The sequence below is a fragment of the Tamandua tetradactyla genome, chromosome 16 (genome assembly GCF_023851605.1).
Source record: "Tamandua tetradactyla isolate mTamTet1 chromosome 16, mTamTet1.pri, whole genome shotgun sequence".
NCBI lineage: Eukaryota > Metazoa > Chordata > Mammalia > Pilosa > Myrmecophagidae > Tamandua > Tamandua tetradactyla.
The window spans coordinates 14,605,603-14,621,306 of NC_135342.1; the positions used below are offsets into that span (position 1 = coordinate 14,605,603).

General features: G+C 41.7%; 1 pseudogene; it reads left to right on the forward strand.

Moving 5' to 3' along the window:
- Positions 1–13,617: 13,617 nt before the first annotated feature.
- Positions 13,618–14,904, forward strand: LOC143659950 (cell division control protein 42 homolog; annotated as a pseudogene).
- The last annotated feature ends 800 nt before the right edge of the window (positions 14,905–15,704 follow it).

The following is a 15,704-nucleotide window of genomic DNA, read 5'->3' on the forward strand; positions in this document are numbered from 1 at the left end:
TAGAAAGGAGGAAGGCTCTTCTGTCTCTTTTTATCGGGGTGAGGGGGTGTATAAGCTTTTTCCAAAAGCCCCTTCACATTTCATTGACCCTTGTTGGGTCACATGATCACTCTTAAATCAATCACTAGCAAAAAGGAGCAAGGTTTAGACCAATTAGGGTTCACCGTCTGGGTCAAGGCCCACCTTCCCTAATCACGTTGTTACCTGGCACCTGGACAAAATTGGGATTGGGCTAGCAAGAGAGAAGGTTATGTGAGAAGGTCTGCCGTGGGAAAAGAGGTAGAATTTTCTTGGAAAATTCCTAGAATAAAAGAGAAGGAGAGTGCGGTGCAATGGTGGCTCAGTGGCAGAATTCTCACATGCCATGCCAGAGACCCAGGTTCGATTCCCGGAGCTTGCCCATGCACACACACACACACACACACACACACACACACACACAAAAAAAAAAAAAAAAAAAAAAAAAAGAGGAGGAGAGTTAAGTTGTCCAACATATGGGAAAGCATTATTCATCCCCTCCTTTACATGTTTCTATTCTTTCTCCAAAGTCTCTCTCCAAAGCAGTTTCCTCAAACCTCACCTCCCTCCTCCAGCAGTCATCTCCTGTAGCTGATGCGGTCCCTGCATTGGTTAAATGAGGTCACCTTGGAATGGTAGGTTGTTCCTGCCGTCTTCCACATGAAGGTCCCGTCTCTGTATCTACTGGGGATGGAATTACGTTGTCCTTAAAGACACGTCCAAGGCCTAACCCTTGGTCTTGTGGGTCGTGAACTCATTTGTAAATAGGACCTTTGAAGATGTTATTATTAGTTAAGATGTGGACTCATTCATGAGTAGGATCTTCAAAGATTCCATTTAGATGAGGCCTTAATCCATATACCTGGAGTCTTCATAAGCAAAGGAAATTTAGATGCAATCAGGCAGCGGAAGCCAGAAGTCACTGGAAACCAGAGACTCAGATACGAGGAGAGAGGGATTGCCGTGTGATGGTAGATGCCAGAGAACTATGGACTCTGGGAGAAAACAAACTGTTTTAGTTTCCTTGGCTGCCGAAGCAAATACCTTGGAATGGGTTGGCTTCAATAATGGGAATTTAATGGCTCATGGTTTTGAGGCAAGGGGAGTGTGCCGACTTAATCTGGGTGGTGGACCCCAGGAAAGCCGTGTTCTTTAATCCTCATTCAATCTTGCTGGCTGGGAGCTTTTTGATTGTTCCTAAGGACATGTGACTCACCCAATTGTGGGTATTAACTTTTTTTTTTTTTCGCACAGGCAGGCACTGGGAATCAAACCCGGGTCTCTGGCATGGCAGGTGAGAACTCTGTCACTGAGCCACCATCTGGGTATTAACTTTTGAATAGAGGGAGATGTGACTCCACCCATTCCACGTTGGCCTTGATTAGTTTACTGGAATCCTTTAAAAGAGAAAGCATTTTGGTGGAGCCCCTTTTGAGAATGACGAGAACCAGAGCCCATGCAACCAGAGGCCTTTGGAGATGAAGAAGGAATACTCCCCTGGGAGAGCGTCATGAAGCAAGAAGCCTGGAGAGAAAGCTAGCAGACGTTGCTGTGTTTGCCACGTGCCTTTCCCGTTGAGAGGAAAACCATGAACCTCATCGGCCTTTCTCGAGTGAAGGTAACCTCTTGTTGGTGCCTTAATTTTTATAGACTTGCTTTAATTGGGACATTTTCTCGGCCTTAGAACTGAAAATTTGCAACTCAATCAATTTCCCCTTTTTGGAAGTCATTCCATTTCTGGTATATTGCATTCTGACAGCCAGCAAACTAGAACAAGGAGTTTCAAGCTACATCCAAGTCAAGGACACATCAAGGTGATGCTTTCTTCCAGGAGACTAGCGTTCTGGGGCTGGCTGCTGGTGTTCCCTGGTCTTTGGCTCCTGTCACCTGGCAGGGCACATGATGCCTTTCCTGACTGCTCTATTCTTTTACGTGTTGTGTTGAATTTCAGCTTCTTGCTTCCCAAGGCTTTCTCTCTCCTTGTCTGAATTACATTCTGCTTATAAAGGACGCAAGTAATGGGATTATGACCCATCCTGATTGAGGTGGGTCACACCTTAACTGAAATAACCTCATCAAAAGGTCCTACTTAAAATGGGTTCACACCCACAAGAATGGATTATACTTAAGAACATGTTTTTCTGGGGTACATAGCTCCAAACCACTACACAAATCTTGCCGATACCTTTATGTTGGGTTTCTGGCCTCCAAAAAACCGCGAGAAAATAAATTCCTTTTGTTTAAGCCAGTCAGTTTATGTAACTTGTTACACTGGCAAACTAAGACAATGCCCAAGTAGCTGCTACAGTTGTTGCCACTTCCCAGTCAGCCAGGACAAGGGCATGTTCTATGCCATTCAGAAGATGCATTAGTTAGAGTAAGTAATGCTAGCTGCTGGAACAAAGAAGCTCCCAAATCTCATTGGCTTAACACCATTAAAGTTTATGTATTTCAGTCACGTGGTGTCTAATGCGGCAGTTCCTTTTTGATAGATGGCCTTCAGGAATGCAGGTTCCTTTTATTTATGCTGCTGCTGTCATCTAGCCAGTCAGAATTCTTTTTTGTATTCTCTGTCCAGCCAGAATTTAAGGGGAGAGAAAAAATAGAGGATCATGTGGGTAACTTGTCCTGAACACAGCTTATGTTATTTTGACCACATCTTACTGGCCAGAATTCAACCCCATGGCTAGACAAAAGTGTGAGAAAAGCTGAGAAACATACTCTATTGTGTGCCCAAGAAGAAGAGGGAACAAGATTTGATGAACACTGAATATTCTCTGCCACAGGAGATGACCCAGACCTTGCAAACACCACTTCTGTCCACATCCCACGGGCTCAAACCTTCTGTCACAGCCACTGATAGCTGCAAGGAGGCTAAAAAGTGTGGTCTTTAGTTGGCAGTCATCTCCATGTGAAACTTGGGAGGTCTATTACTAAAAGAAAGGAGACAACTGAACACAGAAGAGAGTTAGATTGAAAAGGTGGTAGAGGCAAGACAAGGCAGAAACTCATAGTCTGTGATAAGGTACGAGGGTTCTAAGGAGGGAAAGGGGGGTCCAGGGTGCTTTGGAAAGGATTTAGGGTAATGCAAAACATGGGTTTTGTCCTGCCTTACGGCTGAGTTCTTTTCTGTCTCAAGATTTGGTATCCAGGGATGGAGTGTTTATGGCGCTGTGGGTCTTGTCCCCAGTGGTTGCAGCAGTGCTCTGGTGGCCATCATTAGGCCAGGACTTGGTATGGGCTAGAACGTCCAGTAAAAGGCTAAATAGAAGGGGTGGGAGTGAATGTCCTTGTCTTGTTCCCAATCTTGGGGAAGCTTTCAGTCTTTCATCATTAAGCATGATATTGGCTGTGGGTTTTTCATAAATGCCCTTTATCACATTGAGAAAGTTTCCTTTTATTCCTAGTGTGCTGAGTGTTTTAATCATGATAGGGTGTTAGATTTTCTCAAATGCTTTCTCTGTCTCTATTAAGATCATGTAGTTTTTGTCCCTTATCAAAATGGTGTATTACCTTGATGGAGCTTTGTATGTTGAACCAACCTTGCATTCCTAAGATAAACATCATCTGGTCATGGTGTATAATCCTTTTTATATGGTGATGTATTCAATTTGCAAAAATTTTTTTTCATTTCTATTCATAAGGGATATTGGTCTGTAGTTTCCTTTCTTGTGACGTTTTTGTCTGGTTTTGTTATCGGGTTAGTACTGGCCTTGTGGAATGAACTGGAAGTGTTCCCTCCTCCTCTATATTTTGGAAGAGTGTGAAGGAGTGGTACTAATTCTTCTTTGAATGTTTGTTGGAATTCACCAATGAAGCCATCCAGTCCTGGACTTTTCTTTGTGGGAAGCTTTAAAATAACCAATCTCCTTATTTACTAGTCTCTTCAAAATTTTGATGTATTCTTTTATTTATTTATTTATTTTAAAATAAAAAATAACAACAAACACAAACATCCTTAACATATGATCATTCCGTTCTACTTATATAATCAGTAATTCACAATATCATCACATAGTTGTATATTCATCATTTGATGTATTCTTTAGTCAATTTTGGTAGTGTCTTTCTAAGAATTGTTCCATTTCACTTAGGCTATCTAATTTGTTGGCATACAAGTTGTTCATAGTATTCCCTTATAAACCTTTTTTATTTCTTTAAGGTTGGTAAGGATTTTAGTAACATGAGTCTTTTCTTGGGCATTCTAACTAAAGTTTTGTCATTTTTACTGATCTTTTCAAAGAATTGATTTTGGGTTTTGTTGATTTTTTCTATTGTTTTTATATTTTCTATTTCATTTATTTCTACTCTATTCTTTATTATTTCCTTCCATCTGCTTCCTTTGAGTTTAGTTTGCTCCCCTTCTGGTACTCTTTCAAGGTAAGAGATTAGGTTATTGATTTGAGACTTCTCTTTTAATATAAGCATTTACAGCCATAAATTTCACTCTAAGCACTACATTGGCTGCATCCCCTAGGTTTCGATATGTTATGTTCTCATTTTCATTCATTCTAAGTGTTTTCTAATTTCTGTTGTGATTTCTTTTTTGAGCAATATCTCTATAATGTTTTGCTTTTCTTTCACATTCTTATACATACCTTAAGATATTACTGATAGTTTGAAGATGTTTTTATTATGATTTTAGATTAACTTTAAGGATTAAAGTGGGAATAATTGGTGCTTCCTCATTTAAAATTGCCTCATATGAATCCTACTAATTTCAGGTAGGTTTATTCCCAGATAGTTTAAAGTTTTTATCGTTAATGTGAATGGCATCAAATTTCCTACATGGTGTGTATTAAAGGTGTGACTTTTTATATGCAATCTTGAATGCAGCTGCCAATTTGAGTTTGGTTATGATAGCTGTTAGTTCTCTAGGGTTATATCTAAGTAGACATTGATTCACTTTTTGCTTAGAGCTGTTGCTACTTGAGATGACATTCTTTGTCCATCAAGGGCGTTAGTGATGTGACATTTGTTAAAAGAGGGTCTGTTTTTGGGCAGGCCACAGTGGCTCAGTGGTAGAGTTCTTGCCTGCTATGCTGGAGACCTGGGTTCGATTCCTGGTGCCTGCCCATGCAAAAAAAAAAGATTTTGGTTTCCAGGATTTTCTTCCTTGCCACTGTTGCTGCTTCCCATGTTTTTATGCACATGGACAGCCAATGACAGCTACAGATCGGCTGTCTGTGGCTGACAGTGATGGAAGAGATCTATATTTAGATATGTTGAAATAAGCAGCAGAAAAAAAAAAGGGCCATGGTGGCTCAGCAGGCAAGGATGCTTGCCTGCCATGCCAGAGGACCCGGGTTTGATTCCCGGTGCCTGCCCATGTAAAAAAAAAAAAAGAAAAAGAAATGAGCAGCAGAGAATTGACTACATGTAACATTATTATTCATTTATATGTGTATATTTTTATGCATCCTTTGAGAATAAGTTGCAGACATCATACTGCTTTAACCCAAAATAGTTCAATGTGTGTTTCCTAATAACAAAGCGCTCACCCACAGAATCACAGTACCATCATCAAAGTCAGGAAATTAACATCCACACAATGATCTCATCTAGAGACCTTATTCAGTTTGCCAGATAGTCCCATCTGTCCTTTATAGCAAAAAGAAAAAAGTTTTTAAAAACCCTTTTAATATTGAAATAATTTTACAAGAAAGTTGCAAAAATAATACAGAACCCATAGAGAGAACTCTTACATACGCCCACCCAGATACCCATTTCAATACATTTTTTCCCTTCTTTTATTAATTAAAAAAATTAAAAAAATTGAACAACAAATGCAAACATTCTTAACTTAGGATCATTCCGTTCTACATGTATAATCAGTAATTCACAATATCATCACATAGTTGCATATTCATCATAATGATCATTTCTTTGAACATTTGCATTAATCCAGAAAAAGAAATAAAAAGACAACAGAAAAAATTCATACATACCATACCCGCCACCCCTCCCATTCATTGATCACTAGCATTTCAACCTAAATTTATTTTAACATTTGTTCCCCTTATTATTTATTTATTTATTTGTTTTTTTCTTATTTTTTTCTTTTATTTTTTTAAATACCAAAAACACCAAACACAAACATTCCTATTTTGATCATTCCATTCTACATATATAATCAGTAATTCACAATATCATCACATAGTTGCATATTCACATCATGATCATTTCTAGGGAACATTTGCATCTAATTCAGAAAAAGAAATAAAACAAAAACAGAAAAAAAAATTATGCATACCATACCCCTTACCCCTCCCTTTCATTGATCACTAACATTTCAAACTAAATTTATTTTAATATTTGTTCCCCCTATTATTTATTTTTATTCCATATGTTCTACTCGTCTGTTGACAAGATAGATAAAAGGAGCATCAGACACAAAGTTTTCACAATCACACAGTCACATTGTGAAAGCTATATCATTATACAATCATCATCAAGAAACATGGCTACTGGAACACAGCTCTACATTTTCAGGCAGTTCCCTCCAGCCTCTCCATCACCTCTTGAATAACAAGGTGATATCTATTTAATGCATAAGAATAACCTCCAGGATAACCTCTCGACTCTGTTTGGAATCTCTCAGCCATTGACACTTTATTTTGTCTCATATCACTCTTCCCTGTTTTGGTCGAGAAGGTTCTCTCAATCTGTTGATGCTGAGTTGCAGCTCATTCTAGGATTTCTGTCCACCATTGCCAGGAAAGTCCACACCCCTGGGAGTCATGTCCTATGTAGACGGGGGGTGGGGTGGGGTGAGTTTGCTTGTTGTGTTGGCTGGAAAGAGAAGCCACATCTGAGCAACAAAAGAGGTTCTCTTGGGGGTGACTCTTAGGCCTAATTTTAAGTAGACTTGACCTATCCTTTGTGGGGTTAAGTTTCATATGAACAAAACCCAAGATTGGAGGCTAAGCCTATTGCTTTGGTTATCCCCACTGCTTGTGAGAATATAAAAAATTCAGCTTGGGGGAGTTGAATTTTCCCCCTTTCTCACCACTCCCTGAAGGGGACTTGGCAAATACTTTTGTATTCATTCTGGGATTTATCGGGGCATCACTCTGGACAAACCAACAAAATCTCATCCCCTACTCAAGATTCCGTGTACTTATGGTGTACAATTAAGCTGTCTACATAAGTTATATTAGGAAATGCACTAGTCAAAATATAAATTTTGTACCAAATAAACATTTTTTGCTTTAGTCTCACACAGAAGTTAAAATTTTTAAATATTAATTGCCATCTATTTTCAACATCCTGCAGTAATGACATTCCTTTGTTCTTCCTCATTCAATACATTTTTAATATTTTGCCACATTGGTGGCAAATTTTCTTTCTTTCTTTCTCTCTCTCCCTCCCTCCTTCTGTTTTTCTTTCATCTATCACCTATCTAATCTATTTTCTGAACACTTGAGGGTAGGTCATATACTTTATACTTCTTGAATAATACTTCATACTTCCAAGTACATTTCCTAAAAACAAGGACATTCACTTGTGTAACCATCTTACACACAGTTGTCAAGTTCAAGAAATTCAACATTAGATATAAAGCTCACAGTCTATATTCCATTCTTTTTAAATGTCCCCAAATTCCTTTTGAACATTTTCTCTTTCATTATTAGATTCAGTCCATGATCAGGAATTGTCAAAGCCATTTCTTCAATATCGGGTGAACATGTATACCACATAACCCCCCTCCCCTATTTTAACTAGTCCCAAGCATACCATTCAGTGGGCTTAATCATGTTTGCAGTGTTGTGGTACCCTTACCACCTTCCATTACTAAAACTTTCCCATGCCCCCAAATAGAAATCCTAAACCGAGTATGTATTAGCTCCCCATTTCCCCTGTCCCCAAGCCCTGGAAAACCGTATTCTATTTTCCATTTCTATGAGCTGGCATATTCTCTGATATTTTCTCTGTAGTGACCATGGGACTTAAATTTAACTCCTCGATCTATAATAGTCTCATTTACTTTGAGACTAATTTAACTTCAGTAGTATAGTCTGGCAGATTTTACTTCCCAAAGTTGGCCATCACACTCTATTCCATCCTGCACGCTCTTCTAGAAATTTGCCACTCCCACATCAAGGGGTGGCGTCTGTGACCCTCGCCCTAGAACCTGAGTGTATTTGGGTCCTGCCTGGACTAAAGACTATACAGTGGATGTGATGTTTTATGTTCTTTTCGGGTGTTTGCTGTTGGAATCCAGCTGCCTTGCTGTGAGGAAGCTCAACCAGCTAGAGGAAAGGTCCACGTGGAGCGGAAATGAAGTCTCCTGTCTTCAGCTCCATCAGAACTCCCTGCAGACAGCCTGCATGTGAGGGAGCCATCTTGGATGCAGTGCCTCATGCTTCTCAGTTGACTTCACGTAGAGCACAGAACTGTCCCCGCTGAGCCTTTTCCAAATTGCAGACTTGAGAGGCAAAATTAAAAAAAACATTGTTGTTTTAAGCCACCAGGTTTTGGAATTCAGCAACAGATAACTGAAACTAAAAAGAAGCATCTAGTCAGAGAATGGTAGGGCTGTTATTTTCTGCCCTACCAAGGCTCACACTTATGTCCAAAGCCCATCTCTCTTCCTAAATAGTGTTGTGGGAGAAGAGGAGAGGCTTTGGAGCCAGGCAGACAAGAATTCATAGCCCTGGTTCCAATACTTCCCAGTTGTGAGATCTTAAGCCATTGAATGGACCTCTCTGAACTTCGGTCTCCTCCTCTGTAAAATGGACACAAGCATAGTTTTTCTTCCTCAATTCATCAGGAGGCTTTATTGGGATTATGCATTTCAAGTGCCTAGCCCAGAATGTAGCATCACTAAGAACTCAGTAACAGCCATAATTTATCATGAATATTAAAGAGCTGGGTGCTGAAAGCCTTTTGCTGACAAACTCGATCCATTCTGGATAATTCTAGGGTAGAGTGGGAACCTTCTAGGTCCCACTGTGCTCTCTTTCCACTTGGTTCTCTGCCTACAGTCAGAAAAACCTAGGTTTGAATAGGTATGCCTCCTCCCGCTCTGACTGCCTGACCTTGGGCAAGAGACTTTAGTGTTTTTGGGTTTGGATTCCTCAAATGCGGTATGGGGAATTACAATTCCCTCCTAAGGGGCTGCAATGAAGATGGAGCCTGCGGAGCGCATAGCATAATTTCTGGCAAAGAGTAGGTATCCAAAAATGTGTGCTGAGAGGGGGAGGGGTATTCCGCCCCGTCCCCCCCCTCCCGTCCCCCTCCACCCCCCACCCCCTCAGAACCTCTGGGGATCTCTGTCTTGGTCCCGCTCTCCAGGCAAACTAGTAAGTGGGTGGCAGAGGTGGGTGCTCCAGAGAGGAAGGGGCGGGGGTCTCCTTGCACGGCCGGCCCTGCGGTTCTCTCGTTTCCCACCAGTGGGCGCTTTGGAGTTAAGATGACAACTCGCTGTGCATCAAGATAACCGCAGCTACCGCCATTTAAGCAGCTCAAATCGTGCAGCGAGCTGAGCGATTGGAATCATTCACATGCAAAGCACTCTCCATGTCTTTGTTAAAAATAAGAAGTCTAGTAGAGTCATCGGATTTTATTTCCATTATGTTTGCGGGAGAAGAGTGCCAATGATTCTCTTCTGGTTTAGGCAGAGAAAAGCTACAGGCATTTTATTCCTTTTAAAAATAGAGGATCATTATCACCATGGCAACAACTGATCCAGAGACGCCAACCAATCAGAATCGCAGGCTTCTTTGGGAGGTTATTTTTCTCAAGCGATTGCAACAATTTCTAAGAGAATCTTATAAGTCTCTTTTGATCACATTATCTTTTCAAGGACAGACTTAAATGGACAGACCAAGCTGATGGTGACAGGAACTCAAGCCTCCCAACCAACCGTACAGGAAAACAGGACGGGTGTTCTTGGAAACTTTTGTTACTTTATTGAAACGGATATTTTAGATGGGTTTTATGATGTAAAACAATCTCTTTCTCCCCCGTAGCTGCAGGGGAGAAGGAACATCTCTTCCACTTTTTAAAAAGCAACTTAATGTATTTTTCATTAAATATAAAAAAAACCCCACAAAATATATTTTTTCATCCCTTTTTGACACTCTCTTTGATAACAGTTGGGGACCTGCATTTTTTTTTTTAATTTTTATTGTCAAACCTTAACATACAAACATACAAACATTCTTTTTTTAATTTTTTTAAACTTTTTTTATCATACAAACATTCTTGACATACAAACATTCTGTACATGGTGTACAATCAGTGGCTCACAATATCATCACATAGTTGTGTATACATCACCATGATCATTTTTTTGAACATTTGCATCTCTCTAGCAAAAGAAATAAAAAAGAGGAAACTCATACATGCCAACCCCCTTACCCCTCCCTCTCATTGACCTCTAGTATTTCAATCTACTCAATTTATTTTAACCTTTGTTCCCCCATTCTTTATTTTTTATCCATATTTTCAACTCATCTGTCCATACCGTAGATAAAAGGAGCATCAGACACAAGGTTTTCACAGTCACACAGTCACATACGAAAGCTATATCATTATACAATCATCTTCAAGCAACAAGGCTACTGGAACACAGCTCTACAGTTTCAGGTACTTTCCTCCAGCCACTCCAATACACCGTAAACTAAAAAGGGGATATCTATATAATGCATAAGAATAACCTCCAGGATAGTCTCTCGACTCTGTTGAAATCTCTCAGCCACTGACACTTTCTTTTGTCTCAATTCTCTCCCCTTTTGGTTGAGAAGATTTTCTGAATCCCTTAATGCCAAGTCCCAGCTCATTTTAGGATTTCTGTTCCATGTTGCCAGGGAGGTTTACACCCCTGGGAGTCGCAGCCCATGCAGAGGGGGGAGGGCAGTGAGTTCACTTGCCGTGGGGACTTGCATTTAACAGGTTGGCTCTGAAATGTCCTCGATTGACATCTCAGGCAAAAAGCAAGCCTGGGAAGCTCGATTTTACAGGCAAATCTTCACACACTTTCCTTCAACAGTTTATAGACATTGCTGAGTTGTTCTTCACCAAATTTCCTAGTTCGTGGGCAGAGATGCCGTCTGACACAGGGACAGTGTGTGCGCTGTGGAGCTGCACTGCTTGGGTGCAAATCCTGCTCTCCCCCTTTCAAGCTGTGTGACTTTGGGCAAGTTACTTAACTTCTCTGCTCAGAGCTGTAACCCCCCCCCCCCACACACACACATAATCAAGCTGCTACAACCTTATTTTATGTTTCCTTACATAAATTGATGAAAAGGAAAAGCCCACAGATTCTTTTCCCTACTCCAGGAGTTTCTCTGTTCTTTATGAAATGAGTTAATCATACTGAGATTAGCGACAATATTGGCGATGGTATTACAAGATTGAGCAATAATTTTTATCTTTTATTTAAAAAAAAAACCATAATGATTAAACATAACTCCCCATAGCAAACGTAAATGAAACTTAGTGCTAATTAATTTTTTTTAAAGGCTAAGAACTATTTCTCATCAGGGATCAATACAAACCCAACTCGGTGAAAAGCTTGCACTTGTTCACAAGCTTTCAGGAAGAAATCAGCCAGGGAAAACCATTTTGTATCAAAAATGAAATCGCTTAAATGGGTCCAAATGTCCTTCTTTCCTTCAACAACCTTGAGCAATTACGAAGAGCCAGGAGCTGTTCTAGCCCAGACCAGACTTGAGGAAGCCTGACTCTATCAGACACTTGGGGTCTGTATCAGTTTTGTCTTGCTGTTATAACAAAGGATTGCAGACTTAGTGGCTTAAAGCATCACACATTTATCTCACCGTCCTGTGGATCAGAAGTCTGACATCGGACTCACCAGGTAAGATGAAGGCGTTGGCAGCGTCCCCCCAGAGTTCCGTGGGGAGGCTTCCAGGGCAGAATCCGTCCTGCCTTCCCAGCTTCTAGAACTGCCTGCACTCCTTGACTCGCGTTCCGTCCTCCAGTTCCTAAGCCAGCAGTTCGCATCTTCCAATTTCCCTCTGCTTCTGACCCCCGCGTCTGTCCTCACATTTCCTTCTCTTTCCCTGGGCAAAATATCCCCATCTTCATCACAGCCTTGAATCAAAGATCCATTTCTTCAGCCAATATTTCTTCTTTCTTTTTTAATTAAAAAAAGCCTTTTAAAACATATCCACATGCAAACATGAACATTCTTACCATATGATCATTCCATTCTTGGTGTATAGTCAATAACTCACAAAATCATCACATAGTTGCATATTCATCATCATGATCATTTCTTAGAACATTTGCATCAATTCAGAAAAAGAAATAAAAAGATAAAAGATAAAAATGCATACTTATCATACCCCTTACCCCTCCCTTTCATTGGTCACTACCATTTCAATCTACTAAATTTATTTTAACATTTGTTCTCCCTATTATTTATTTATTTTTAATCCATATGTTTTTCTTGTCTGTCGATAAGGTTGATAAAAGGAGCATCAGACACAAGGTTTTCACAATCATACAGTCACATTGTGAAAACTCTATCATTATACAATCATCTTCAAGAAGCATGGCTACTGGAGCACAGCTGTACATTTTCAGGCAGTTCCCTCCAGCCTCTCTGTTACGCCTTAACTAACAAGGTGATATCTACTTAATGCGTAAGAATAACCTCTAGGATAACCTCTCGACTGTTTGGAATCTCTCAGCCATTGACACTTTATTTTGTCTCATTTCACTCTTCCCCCTTTTGGTCGAGAAGGTTTTCTCAATCCCTTGATGCTGAGTCTCAGCTCATTCTAGGATTTCTGTCCCATGTTGCTAGGAGGGTCCACACCCCTGGGAGTCATGTCCCACGTAGACAGGGGGAGGGTGGTGAGTTTGCTTGCCGTGTTGGCTGAGAGAGAGACAGTCAGTATTTCTTGAGCACTTACTATGTGCCCCGCCACCTTCTAGGCACCAGGGATACAGCCAGGAATGAAAGAGCCCAAGCCCCGCCCTGGTGGAGCTTCATTCTAGGGGATGGACCCAGAAAATAATAAGCTAAATATATGATTTACTATGAGTTTAAAGGTAAATGTAGATGTCCCTGTAAACCTGCAACTGCTCGACTAACAGAAATTGTTTTAAAGAGCCAACTTGGCCATCTTTCCCTCCATTTTGCCTATTCTGTCCGTCCCCTGTCCTTCCATGGGAGCTTGCAACACCACTAGCCTGCTGGTTGGTTTTTACACCTTCACCTTTCTCTACCTGAGAGCTCCATGAGACCATAAAGGAGGGTTGTGAAGTTTGTAAAATAAAAACATAGGACATCAGTTAAATTTGAATTTCAGATCAATAATGAATGCCTTTTTTTTTTTTTAAGTGTATCCCAAATATGGCATGGGCTACACTTGTGCTGACAAATGATTTGTTGTTTATCTGAAATTCAGATTTAACTGGGCATTCTTCTATTTTATCTGGCAACCCTCCCACGAAGTCAACCTGTTAAAAGTAAAACGTCCCACCTTGTCACGTGCTAGACTCTGTTGCTTACCACCGTGTCCCCCCAGATGAAGCCGTGGTCACATTATTGACACCCTAACGGGTTTACCTGTGGTAGGTAAGCTCTCCTCGGGCCTCCAGTCGCCCCCACCTCTGCAATACATGCCCCTCGAGGGTAGGTTAGACCCAGTGACAGGCTTTTGGCAAATAGGATCTGGCAAAAAGGCATGCGATGTCACTTTTGAGATTACAAACAGATCTGAGAGTTGCTTCTTGGCTCTCTGTCATCAGCTGCCGTGGAGCAGAGGGCCCCTAGCAAGGAGCTGCTGTGGCCTGCCCAGAGGCCAGCAGGGACCCAAGGCCAGGTGAGTTTGGAAGGGGAGCCTTCTGCCTCGAGGAGGCTGCAGCCCCCGCCTGTGAGAGACTCAGAGCCTGAGGCCCCCTGCCAAGCCATACATGGAGACCTTCCCCGGGGAGTCCGACAGAGAATAAACGACTGTTGTTTTCAGCAGCTCACTTTTGGGATAAGTTGTTATGCAGCTGTTGATAGCTAATACACTTGTTCAGTAGCCTTCTCCCCTGACGCTGGCCTGTGATGCCTCCGAGGGTAGGGACTGGGTCATCCCCATGTCCTTGGTCCCAGCACAGCACAGAATGGGGCGTGCCTGTACCTGGGGCTCAAAATTGGTTTGGGGGACAGCACTGCCGCCAACACCTCGGTAGAGGAGCTGAGGTCAGCATCAAATTTGAAATATTTAAAGTGGATGCCAAACTGTTTCAGCACTGCAGACCACTGAGTGCATTGGTGTGGGTGATGGTAGCGTTGGTAAGACGTATCTCTCCATATCCTGCACAACAAACACATTTCCATCGGAATATGTACCAACGGTTTTTGTTTTTTTTTTGGATGCATGGTCTGGGAATCGAACCCAGGTCTTCAGCATGGAAGGCGAGCATTCTACTGCTGAACCCCCCAGGCACCCTGTGCCGACTGTTTTTGACAGCTATGCAACTCTGATTGGTGGACAGCCATATACTCTTGAATTTTTTGATACTGCAGGGCAAAAGGATTATGACAGATCACCACCCAGGGTAAGCCAAAACCAGATGCGTTCCTAGTCTGTTTTTCAGCGCTCTTCCATCCTCATTTGAAAAATGTGAAAGAAAAGTGGGTACTTGAGATGACCCATCACTGTCTAAGGGCTCCTATCTTGCTTGTTAGGACCCAAATTGATCTCAGAGATGACCCCTCTGCTACTGAGAAATTTACCAAGAACAGACAGAAGCCTGTCACTCTGGAGGCTGCTGAGAAGCCTGCCCCGGGCCCTGACGGCTGTCAAATATATGGAGTGTTCCGCACTCACCCAGAAAGGTAGAAAGGATGCATCTGATGAAGCAGTATCGGCTGCCCTGGAACCTCCAGCACTGAGGAAGAGCTGCAGGTGTGAGCTGCTAAGAGCGCCTCTCCAAGGCCCTTTCTACACAGCTGGTATTGGCAGCATATCACAAGCGATGTTTAAATCAAACTAAAGATTAAAAATTAAAATTCGTTTCTGCAATAATGACAGGTGCCCTGCACCTGCCCCGCGTGCACTCATGTGAGACAGGACCCGTAGGTGTGGCCCTCATGCCTGTCCCTATACTAGTTAATTTTGAATAATTGTTTATTGTATTAGTTAGGGTTCTCTAGAGGAACAGACTCAACAGGGAACACTTGCAAATATAAACTTTATAAAAGTGTCTCACATGACCGTGGGAACGCAGAGTCCAAAATCCGCAGGGCAGGCTGTGAAGCCGACAACTCCAATGGAGGGCCTGGATGGACTCCACAGGAGAGGCTCACCAGCCGAAGCAGGAATGGAACCTGTCTCTTCTGAATCCTCCTTAAAAGGCTTCCGGTGATTAGATTAAGCATCACTCATTGCAGAAGACACTCCCCCTGGCTGATTACAAGTGGAATCAGCTGTGGATGCATCTGACATGATCATGATCTTATTCTATGAAATGTCCTCATGCAACAGACAGGCCAGCACTTGCCCAACCAGACAAACAGGTACCACCACTTGGTCAAGTTGACACATGAACCTGACCATGACATGTATTGTCAGAAAAGTGATCAGTGCTAGTTTTTGCTTGGATGTTTTAAAAAAAAGTATTATTTTTTCTTGGTTAAGAGCAAGGTATGCTTGTGATGCCTCTGGAATGGACTCATTTGAATTGTTGAAGCTGCTCCCTGTACTCTGGAGAGT